We start from the raw sequence: 12,678 nt of genomic DNA, 5'->3' as shown, positions 1-12,678 counted from the left end.
CAGGATTCAACAGGCTTTGCAAACACATAATCTGGTTTGAAGCAAGCAGTTTGTAGAGAGGAAAAGGGAAAGCTAAGTTTGAAACAGTATGCTTGTGGAAGTAGCAGTATTGTTTGTCACCAATGCTAAGGGCAACAAGTACTTCAGATGAAAGAATCTGATTCATCAATGCTTTTAAAGATGCTGTTGCATCTTTAGACATTGCAGTTCCACATCAACCCTTTCTGTACCTTAACAGTGAAACACACATTAGAAAAGAGCCTTTTCCCATCTACTTGCAGCTGCAAAAGTCAACTTTACCCTTAGTGACTTTTCTCGACATACTAGGTAAGCATATCTTGACTGATTTCTGGTTTGATCACCATTCTCTGGTAGGGAGAGCAAGCCTGAAGTCCTATTGACTCAGAGAGAGTCTCAAGAGGCAGCTTCTCCCAGGGTCATGCGATGATATGAGAATCTTGGGATTCATTTAAAAATCACTCCTATCCAGCTCACCCAGTGGCAAAAAAAACCTTGAGACCTCCGAAGACTAAAAACCAGGAGGCAAATCAAGAACAGCTTTAAACCTCATGATTAATTTTAATTTTTAAAATTTAACGCCCTTTTTTTTTTGTTATTCACCCAATATAATAAGCAGGACTGTACAGGTGGCACCCCCTGCTGGGTGTCCCCACAGAGAAACAAGAAAGCACAGTCATGTGGACTGACTTCCCCAAAAGCTACTTCTCCTCCACGAGTTACCCCTTCACATGATGGGGTAGAAGGTGTACCAGCCAAGGCCAGAAACAAGCAGAGCAGAGCTTCAGCTCCCTCTTTAGGAGGGTCTCCAAGTCAAAGGAGTCAGTGCACAGAGCTCTGCTGTGCACTGCCCATGCTAGAGCTCTGAAGGAAACATTAACTTCCTCCTAGCGAGAAACTGGTCATCACCTAGAGCTACATGGTCACTCACTGAGATATTATCTGATTCCTGATCAGCTTTTGTGCCACATAGCATCAGGTGCATTACACCCTTCACCTAAGTGTGAGCACTCGACTGAGGTGCTGTATTTTGGAAGCTGGTTCCCCTTGGCAATCATTAGAGGGGGCAGGTTCTGGCCGAGTATTCCTCAAACCACTTAATGCCCCCTTGGCTGCAATTCTCTTTCCACTGACTACACAGGGAGCCTGAGAAGTCTGGCTCCTTGTTTAGCTACCTGTTTTGCATGCCTACCTCTAAGCAGTGTGAATGTCCTTACAGTCACTTCCAGTTTGTAGAAAAAAAAATGCTGTTCAGGCCTCCATGATTCACTGCACGAGAAGGAAAATTCTTCCCAAGACCATGTATTTGGCATCCTGTCACTTATATCACACACTTCTGACAGAGATAGCCTATCTTCCGCCTGCTGATAGGGAGACACAAAGTTGAAGTTAATGAATCTTTCGTACAGGAAACTGCAATTCATCACTCACTAACATAATGTGGAACAACCCCAACTCACTGAAAGTGCAATTTTCTCTCAGGTGAAAGGATGCCTATTTCATCATTGTGTCATGATATTTATTTTTTTAGAGACAGCAATGATATTTTAAAATAAGGTGTCCTGGTTTCAGCTGGGATAGAGTTAATTTTTTTCCTAGTAGCTGGTACAGTGCTGATTTTGGATTTAGTATGAGAATAATGTTGATAACACACTGATGTTGCAGTTGCTGCTAAGTAGCACTTATCCCAAGTCAAGGATTTTTCAGTTTCCCATGCTCTGCCAGCAAGCAGGTGTAAAAGACGCTGGAAGGGAGCATGGCCAGGACAGCTGACCCGAACTAGCCAAAGGCATATTCCATACCATAGAACGTCATGCTCAGTATATAAACTGGGGTGAGTTGGCCGGGAGGGGCAGATTGCTTCTTGGGCATTGGTCAGCAGGTGGTGAGCAACTGCATTGTGCATCACTTGTCTTTTCTTGGGATTTATTTCTCTCTCTTTTTGTTATCTTCCTTGTCATTATTATTATTGTTATTGTTGTTGTTGTTGTTGTTATTTTAATTATTAAACTGTTCTTATCCGAACCCACGAGTTTTGCTTTTTTTCCCAATTCTCCTCCTTATCCCACCAGGGGCAAGGGGAAGTGAGTGAGCAGCTCCATGGTGCTTAGTTGCTGATTGGGGTTAAACCATGACATAAGGAAATAATTGATTTCTGCCTCTAATAAAAAATTAACAAGGAAGAACCCACTCAAGATAATAACAATTATTAACAACCTTTTTCTGTTACTTATTTCTTTATACATAATGCAGCAGGATTCCTTCCAGACCAAGGTCACAAGACTCACACAGTCTGCATACAGATGCATTGCCCCAATCCATCCCACCTCACTAAGACACCTCACAACACTTCACCCAAGATCTGATGCTCTCTGTGGAGGAATCTGTTTTTCCCCATAGGCTATACAGGAGATCAATGAGATATGTAAATATGGTAAGTTAGGGTTTTGACTGTTTAATGGCACAAGGATCAGATACTTTTCTAGACCTAGATCTATTTTACAATTTGAAAGTATTTTTACATTTTAAAGAAGTTCCACAGTAATTTCAGAAGCTTTCCTATGGAATAACATCTCTGCTTGGCCAGTTGGATATGGGGATACACGGTACATAATCCCAAATAATCATGGGAAATCTCTTGTCTGTAGAGACTGCAAAAGGATAGTAAACCAGCAAGTGGATAATTGAGATCAAAATATGGAAATAGTTATGGGAAAGACATACAGGGAAATGCCAAATTACATTAAGAATGGAGTTTAAAGTGATAGTGCCAAAGAGCTAGCTATTTCCACTAACGTTAGCAGAAATATTTACAACAGTAAGGCACCCAAAAATCAGACCACTTAGTAAGATGTCAAGAATGAATTTAGAAGTCAAGCAGGACTGGTTTTCAAAAGCACCACTTACTCAGGCTTCCTCTCCATACTCCAAAGCAACTGCTAGAGCATAGCTGTTGAAAACAGGGCATTTAACTAGAAAACTCAATACGTATTTAAGGCACCAAGTCTCAGACAATCAATTCAGAAAATCTTCGTCCATTTATTTTCTTGTATAAAGCAAATAAAACTAACCTGTTTCAGCTACAAAATGCACTGAGGGAAAGTGATACCCTCTTGAAAGTAACAGTTATCGTCAGTAAAATATGGTCGTGTACTTTATGTGCTCTCAAAACAAACCTAACCTTTTTATATAAAACTGAAGAGAAAACAAGCAAAGCCCAGTGTGGAATGCTGCAGAACACAGGCAAACACAACAATTTTTAAATGAGACTTAAAGCTCAGACCCAGAGCTACAGCCTTTGGGCCTGACTGAATTTTTATTTGAGCACAGTAGTGACTTTTATTACTGATCTAATACACAGGAATGTGTCCTAGAGTGTGCACTGACAGCTATTATCCTCCTGGGTGTATCAGAGTAAGACAACCAAATGGCTTTGCAGGGGGACTTGTTCAAGTGCAGCCAGTGCATCACCACAGACAGCGTGTATGTAGTAAACACCATGACCTGTATATACTATCCTGATTCTCTCACATACGTAAGGCTAGAAAAATGTAGCTCTTATTTTTGTTTTCATCTTACATGTTGGTTTTTTATCTGAAAAGACCCTCGTTACAGACTAGTCATAGCACCGAGTCTGGGGATGTTCATTCCCTCTGAAGTAATAAATGGCCAATTCATAACAGGGCTGGTTTGAGAACCAGCAATCAATACAGGCACTAAAGTATGGTTTAGACGGCCATTCTGGTTCTTATCGGTGTGCACAGACAACGATAACACAAAACCACTGATATCAGAGTATTATGTGGTTACCTCATCTCTCTTTACTAGGGGACACTGCCCTTCATCAGTGTCACCAACAAATCAATTGGTCACTTAAGAAGATGTCTGTAAGTGCTCATCTTGTCTCTTGCTTGAAATGTATTGCAACCATTTTTCCGTTAAGTTTCACATAAAAAGGATTTGCTGAAGCTGTGCAACTGGGATAAACCAAAGAACCGATTTACTGAAATAGCTTAGAAATGGTTTAATATTGCAGTGGTGTCAACAAAGCAGATTTTTAAAAATTTCCTCCTGACAACAAAGGAAAAATATCCACTCCAAAGCCACGCATAAAGGGAATCTTTTTTTTAAGGTTTTCCCACATGTCTAAAGGGGAAAACAACATTCACCTGAAGGGCTTTGAGATCTACAGATGAAGACAGCACTATTAACTGCATTTTTAAAAACGAAGTGACAACCAATGCTATAAAATAAAAATATCATCACCTTAGCAAACCTGACAGAAGAGAAAGATGAAAATAAATAGAAAAATAATGAAGCAATGCTTAGTGCTTCCACAGAGTCTCAGTTTTCCTGGATCCATAGTCCTTTTGACTCCTTAAGCAAAATTTCCTACCACTGAAAATTTACAACCCTATCTGAAAGGCCTGGATTATTGGCTTCAAAGCTGTTAATTCCAGAGTGTCATGGGTAAGACTCACTGCATACGTGATGGAAAGCCAATATTCATGAGAGTGGTTTCTGGATACCTACCAGCTATACCTCAAAGGACTAGAGCAATGGATCACAAAGTCTGAAAGTCCTCAGCAGGCACCACTGAAGCATTCAGCTAAAGTGTCAGGCTACCACACTGCTACTCAGCTGATAGCCCCCAACTCACCTGGACAGCAAGACTCCAACATACTGTCTTTCTTGCACTTCCAGCACTGGCTTATGGGCTTGAAGAAGTAAGCTAGCATCCTCTGCCTTCCACATGCACACTTCCCAGTCTACAGTTAATAACTAGATAATTTAATAGCAGGCTGTCTTTAAATCTTTGTCTTCTCATACATTGTTTGACAAAGGCACTTTTCCCTTTAAGGGCAGCTTTTCCCCTTCGTACCATTTTACTCGCTGTAACTGAAAGCTTAAGCTCGTCTCACAACTGTAAGTGTTGTTGAGTAAGAATGTTAGAAAATAAGTTCAGACACATATTACTAAAAGAAGCATAGTCAAATAGTAAAACACCTAATTGTCATATATCTATGCAGGATTGCCCACAGAAACCTTATCACCATTGCATAACAGTTTTGGTCCAGTACTGGAGACCATGAAGCACAAGCCATAACACAGTAGGTCTACTTGAAGACAACAAAACCAGGCATTGTCAGAGGATGAAATGTCACATCTTGCAAAAGCAGAACTGGAGTGCTCATATTAAACTCAAGCATAGCCAAAAGGATGAACTATGATATCAAAACCATAAAAATAATGGCTGGCAAAGAAGTTTTCAGAATCCATTCATCTTGATCATATTTCACAGATGTCTTCTGCACCATGGAAAATGTGAATGCAGGTCTGGGGATCTGTCTACCCCATAAGCATGTCTATACATAGTTCTTCAGTCCTGATCTCAAGAGCTCACCAATTACTCAGACTGACACAGAACAGCTCTTACTAGGATTCCATATCTTTGACTGTCAAACCGTCTGCAACCATGATGTCTGCAAAGGTTGTAAAATATGGACATGGATTCTATTTTCATGAATGACAAAATGATCTGTATTGGGGCAGCTGAAAAGGTGTGGGTTATACCACGTGAGCTCCATTGGGTTCAATATAAACTATGAAACTGGTATGGCAGCAGCTAGAAAAATCTCTTTAACATCTCAGGAGGGGAATGTAGATTCTCTTGCTGATGGGCAGTCTTTCACACCTGCCCATATCGGCCACTCATTTCTAGAAATATGGTGCCATTTAAAACACTACAATAGGCAGTATTAAGAAATAATCTCTAAGGGGAAAGCTGTCCAAACTGTAGCTAAAGATCTAGCACTGTTTCTATTTCAACTTGGACAGATTCTTTGTTTTCAACAGCTTTTCTTTTTCTTTATTCGACAGGTGTTAGATGAAACTACCTGTGCTCTTAGAGCACTCTTTTCCACAGCAGATCACAAGTACTATGCCTTAGCAGGGGTCATCAGATTTCATTGGTCGAGGTACCATTCAGAGCCCACACATAAAATGAAAGGACTGTAAAACAACCCAGTCTAAACCTATCTTGCAAACAGAAAAGGAGAGTTTGTACTTATATTTCTCTGTACTTCAGAAGTAGTTTCTTCACTCAGTAGTTATTAAATCAACTTGAATAGCAGTGGAAGTAGAATTAAATACTCAAGATTCTTACACTCACTATAGCTTATATAATTTCCATATTTGCTCCTAACATCGTTTGTCTACAGTTTCCTCACTACCTGATGGGCAACAACAAAACTAATTAATTAATTAAGGAACTCAATAAAAACTGAATTTACTTTAGAAAAAAAGAGAAAGGTTTTAATCTTCTTAAATTGGTCCTGTGTTATGGATAATTTTCAAGACCGGGACCTATTATAGATTGAAGGATCATGTGAAGTTTTGTCCTTAGAGTAAACAAGCTCCACTGAATCTTCTGAAGAAAACAAAGTGTTAATAATAGCAGAGAGTGCACACCTATTATATATCAAGGGCCAAAGCTGCTAGTGTAATGAAATAAGCAGAGCATGTCTGCAAATTCAGACAAGGTAAAGGCAAACATTTCTATTGCACATTTCTTTAAAAGAAGATAAAGAGCTCTGAATCAATAAATCACTGAAAAGATTATTATTTTGTACAAGCTGAAGGTCAGTGCAGGTCATTCCCACTAAAGCAGACAGAGCTTGTTAATTTAATCCAGCAGATTTGGCAGGGAAACCAAACAGGAATTTAATCAGCAGCAGAAGGTGGTGAACATCTCTGAAAATTGAATAATCATTGTGCCAGACAGTAAACATCATTATGGAAGGTAAAAAAGGAAAGAACAAAAGTGTCCCCTTTTCATGCTGTTCATTAACTTCTTCAAACAGGTAATAAATGATTTAAAACAACTGTCTCTGGAAAACAAAAACACCACATATAAGAGCAGCCGGTCAATAGTTTAGCACATTTATGATGACGTTAAAATTCTCTTAACTACCACTCTTCCTTCTCCTGTATTGTAATTCTTTCTTTAAAAGCTGTCTCATGAAGTAATATTACTATTGCTCTAATAAAAAAAGAGATTCATTTACTCTTTCAGCTTTTTCCAGTTCACAGAAAGACAAAAAAATCAAATGCTTTCAAATACATTTTCCTGTATTTTGCAAGAATTGCCCAAGATGGGATACTGACATTGAAGCTCTGCAGCACAGCATATGCTAATATTTTGTCTGGTTGGGGTTTAGATTATTTTTTCATTTTCACAATACTGTATTTGCAACAATGCCATCAGAATTTTATTTCAGAGTTGAAGTTATTTCTACCACAAAACACTTCTCTAAATCAGTCTTTTTGTTTCTACCTACATCTAATTAAATGTTTTTCTTCCCCATATGTTTATTATATACTCATATTGTAAGAGGATAAATTCTGCCTTTAATCAGCAGAAATTCAGGTAAGCTGGTGTGGTAAAATAGTTCATGTCTTCCACTGACATAAGACTTAATCCTTATGGTTTACAAAGGAAATTCATAAAAAGGAAATTTATATTCTAAATTAAAATAAATCCTTTGCTGAAGTCACTGAGATGATCCTGTACCGAGTAAAGTTATGTTAATCTGTAGAGACCTTATATTCACAGTACTTAAATTTCAGACTTCTGCAAATATAAAGAGAAAAAATCTGTATCTGAAAGTTTTTTGAGACAATCTTCTGTTTATACTGGAAAACTCAGTAGTTCAGAATTCCAAGCTTATATATTGATACTTTAGTATCTATGGAGGAGAGTTAATTATTTCTCAATTTCTCCATGAAATGACATTTCAGAATTTGCATAATATTCATTATATCCAAATTTCCAGCAATCTTTGATCAAAATCTTAATCTTCCATTTTTAGGAAAGAGAACATATTTTCATCCTAAAAACAGAAAGACTGCATTCCATTCAAATGTGAGAGCAGCAGACCTTTTAGATCTTGTTACTTATCTTAAAAAAAACCCAACATGCCCACCAAATAACCTTTTCTGAGTCCAGGAGACACCCAGCCACAAACTAAAATATGCAGGTTTTTCACCTCAGTTAAAATGAATGTGAAACTAGTAAAATAAATAAGAGATTTGTATCAAACATTTTACATTTACATTGGTAGGGTAAGAAAACTTATAAATTGTGAATGAATTCTGCTGGCCTGATCTGACACTTCTTCTGTTAGTTAAAAGGAAGCCAGGCAAAGCCAAATTGGAGGTTAAAAATTCCAGCACTTCATTAATTTAGTGCTTATTTTCATTCAAATAGCAGAAATAGTTATGCTGGTAGAGACAAGAAATAAAACATGCCCAAATCATCTTTGATGATGCTCAAGGTGTAAATCTCCTCTTTCATCTGAAACAATTTAAAGTACTGCAAGCATCTTGCTACTTCACCACAGAAATAAGATTTCTGCTCAACTCACTGGCAGCATCCAACCAGCACATAACATACATGAAACACTGCTGACATAGCCAAGGATGTGGAGACAAATTTCAAGGCATTATTAATTCCTGCAAACAGGACCTCCATTTCTTTAATCAACTCACTTGTGGGAACCACACTCAGCATAGTGCTGTCATGCAATGTAACTTTATCTAAGGGTTCTGAGACAAACTGGGGGAATTGCAGCATTCTACAGAGATCAGGAATGTTTCTGAGATATTGAAAGCATAATGCATTGTACTCTTACATTTTTTCATGCTGTATCACACAAAGAACCTGAAGCAGATCCACTGCTGGTGATGCATGGAGAGGACCATAGCAGAGGCAGAAAGCATTTCAAAGATGCCATCTGTTCAGGGTGGATATCCCACAGATGATTTGTAGGATACATCTACATTACTGTTTCAGTTCAGATCAGGAAAGTACTTTTGAACTGAATCTCCCAACTATTCCCACTTACTGCTCTCTCTGTCACATCTGAGAGTGGTTTTGGACCACATCAACTAGGGCACTTGAGCTGTTAATGAGGTCTAGTGCACAAGACCAAGCAAGGCGGCAGCAAAACCCTTAAGGTCTGCACAGTCCACACGTCAGATCTTCTGCACCAACTGTTTTGCCCTGCAGATCCACTCCTACTATGTTACAACACTTGCACTCAGGGATACAGCCAGACTGCTTTGGTCTATCTGGGATGGACTGGCACAGTAATCAGTGGTTTCCTTCACAAATTCCAAAACTAACTTGCAATGGTTATTTTGGGCAATGGGCATTTCATTCAGTTGGATGGATGTACTTTATTCACCATAGTAATTTCTCCAGTGTAAACATGGTGTTAGAAAACCATGATTTTCTAAAGAAGGGATGTCAAAAACCTATCAGATTTTATTGGAAACTGGGCATCTAACTCCTGTGGAGAAAATCTTAAGTTTATCATGTGGCAAGTTCACTAAAATGCCTTTTATTACCATTTTTTGCTGTAAAAGAAAAATGTATGCAGGCAAAAAATGCTTTACTAGCAAACCCACTTCTTGCTAGAAATTCCTGGTGATTCGATACACCATGCTATTCACAGCTTCCCCTTAACAGTGGTAATTGAGTTAGGCCTTTCTATTACAAAATGCAAAGGCAACTGCAAACTTGGCTCCAAGAGTATCTCTTATTAGTATGAACAGTTTAAAATGTATGGCATTGCAAAAACAGTATCTGTCAGGGTAGACAGCACCCACTAGGAATTTTCAGTTCCATCTCTACGTAAACATTTGTCAATTCAGTGTTGCACTTCACCCTATTTGCTGAGAAAACCTTCCAGGTAAAAATGGATACTTCAATTTTCAATAAAGGTTTTGACTTAGAAAGTCTTAAAAGATGGTGTATAAGATTATTACCTAATCACTCAAAGGTAAAACAGAACAGCAAGACTCAAATTTTGCAGAATTTATAAATGTCTGGTCCTTCAATTAAAAAATTTTTTAGATCTGATGGTGCCCTCTTAGCTTTGTCATAAGAAATTGTTTTAGAAAGTTCAGTTCATTGGCTCAATTTCACAAAACTCCAAAGCTACATTTTGTTCATGAAGTAAAATGTTGCAAAAATAAAGCTAACTTTTAAAACTATTTTAGAGATAAATGATTCATATCTGGTGAGCTGTGAAAAACTGGAAAGTTACAAAGGAAAAAAGGGGGATGTAATGAATTTAACAGAAATGCCACATGGTTCTTTTTTTAATGATGCTGATATTTTAATCCTAGAACAAGTGTTTGCAAGGTTCCAAATGTTGGCTGAGAAATAAAACCCTGCTAATTATTTTGCTTTTAAAAGAATACCTTTCATCCTTCAACAGATCTTTTTGAAAGAAATCATCTGAATATCAATAAATCATAGATTTTTAAAAATACTGTGATCATACAAACATTTCTGAGATGTGGATCACAGCCAATAAAACAATCTCTTCATTTCGTTTTGTGGGTTACAGTTCTTTTACAGCATTCTGAACCTTTATGTATTTTCTCCCAGTATGTTTTGCTGAAGAGTTCTAAGGTTTTGCTCATCAAAATGAATTTGAGTACTGGGTCACCTCTGCATCTAACAGCACACAGCATAGCAAAAGGCTAACACAGTTCATGGGGATTAAAAGCTCAATGGAAAAAGATCACCTTAGTGGGTTTTAAAATCATATCCCTTAGAAAACAAGTACAATATAAGCAGTGGCTGTGCAAACTCTTACTTGCTTCACTTCTTGGAAAGAATGCCTTCAGAGATACTCTGAATCCATCAGTTCTGAGCCTTTCCTATTTGTTTTCTGGAGAGAGAATGATTTACTGATTTTGGTACATACTACTTACAGCTGAGTGAGAAGAAAAATCTATGGAATTGGTTATATTGCTGTTCTGCAAAACCCAGAAAAAAACTACGGTGTAAAAATTATTTGATTGCCCTTTCTCCTTCATTGAATAAATGATAAGAGGCTGCTATCCTGCTTCAACTTCCAAAAATAGAACAAGATTGATCTCAGAACCGGGATCTTAGACAGGGAAAAGTCCAGACAAATTATCTTTATCTTTATTATTTTAGAGCATTGAAAAGTTTGCCACAATATCATACAGTGCAGAGAAATATAGACATGATGCCCCAGATTTCAGACAAAGGGGAAGAAGGATGTCAAGTTGAATTTTCAGCTATCTGTTTGAAGATTATGCATATTCTGTGGAAGAACCTGTTTAAGTACATTAAAAGAATTATTTTATATAGGTGACATGGTAGATACAGATTTTGAGAAAAGGTTAGCCCTGGGAGAGGACCCTTTAGAACAGGTCCTCCTGCCAGTTTAAATCATCTCAGCATAAACAGGGGATGAGTCAAGGAATACCTTTTCTATAGACTTTCTTTAGCTTTTCTCCCAGACTCTTAACTCTGTTCATGGGGGTGGGGTTTTCCTAGAGGAAAAAGGTCTACGTAAAAAGGCAGTAAAAGTTGATCTATATAACATCTTGCCCCGTAGGTAGGAACTTAAAGGAGTTTTCCGTGTGGCCAGTAGTTTGTGTCTTTGGAATGGTGCTGTATGCCCTCTTGCCATCTTCAAGGTCCTTCAAGGTGTTACTTTGAATACCGTGTAACAAAATTTACTAATAAAAAGAAAGCAAGAACTTTGAAAAAGCAGAGTTAAGCTTGCAGGTGAAAATAAATAACAAGAAAAACTCTGCCTGAAATGTACCTGAGAGAACAGAGCACAACAAATGTCTTGTTAATCTCTGGTTATACAACTAAATCTACTGAAAACAGGCAAACACTTGCAAGGTACTTTTTTCAAGTTGTTATAATGAGCAATACCACTTCCCACTATTTAGTTGTTCCCAAAGGTTTAGAGATGATCTTCCTAGTAAGGTCACACAGCCTATGTGTCATATATGAACTACTGAGTGAGTTAAGAGTAATGTCTACCTGCCCTGATCTCACAGAGTTCCCTATTGATTGATAAAATCAAATCTTTTCTCTGTTTCTGTCTAAAGGAAACTATGAAGTACTGAGATCAGTTGGCCTTTCATGGTAGATTGTTCACTCTATAATTTAGTCTATAGGCTTAATCATGTGAATAAAAATGCAACCTTAAAAGGTTTTGAAAAAGATTGTAGCTTCTCACAGAACATAATGTTAAAATACAGATAAGTGGTCTGTGTGGAAGCCCCATTAAGACAATACATGATTTTGATTTTGCATATATCCTTAGCTGTTCTACAGAACATTGAATTCAATTTAATCCCAAATGTGAAAAGTGTGAATTAATTAAGCAATATATTATATTAACACAGACATTTTGGATACTATTTCTTAGCCTTTTATGGTAGAATGAGCATTTCTCTGAATTAATGTACTTTGTTAATAACAGTATTTAGAGGAAATATATTTAAAGATGTAACAATTTATTTGAAGCAGCCAGGTAAAATGAACAGCTATTCTAATAATATCATCTAAAGACTGTACTAATCATGTGGATTGTGTCCCCCTTTCCACTATGGAAGTTTAAGCAAAATACAGGATTGGTTTAGGAACTGGGCAAAATTATTTTCAAGTTGTGAAACACCCTTCTCGATCCTGCTCATTTTATCACTTTGAATGAAATATTGACTGAGAACCTGCTCAATGTCTGTAAAATGGAGACCTCCCCACAATTACCTTCCAATACTACCAGCAGGATTCACAAATGGTATACAGGATTA

The sequence above is a fragment of the Harpia harpyja genome, chromosome 1 (assembly GCF_026419915.1).
Source record: "Harpia harpyja isolate bHarHar1 chromosome 1, bHarHar1 primary haplotype, whole genome shotgun sequence".
NCBI classification, from domain to species: Eukaryota; Metazoa; Chordata; class Aves; order Accipitriformes; family Accipitridae; genus Harpia; species Harpia harpyja.
This window is presented reverse-complemented; position numbering follows the sequence as displayed.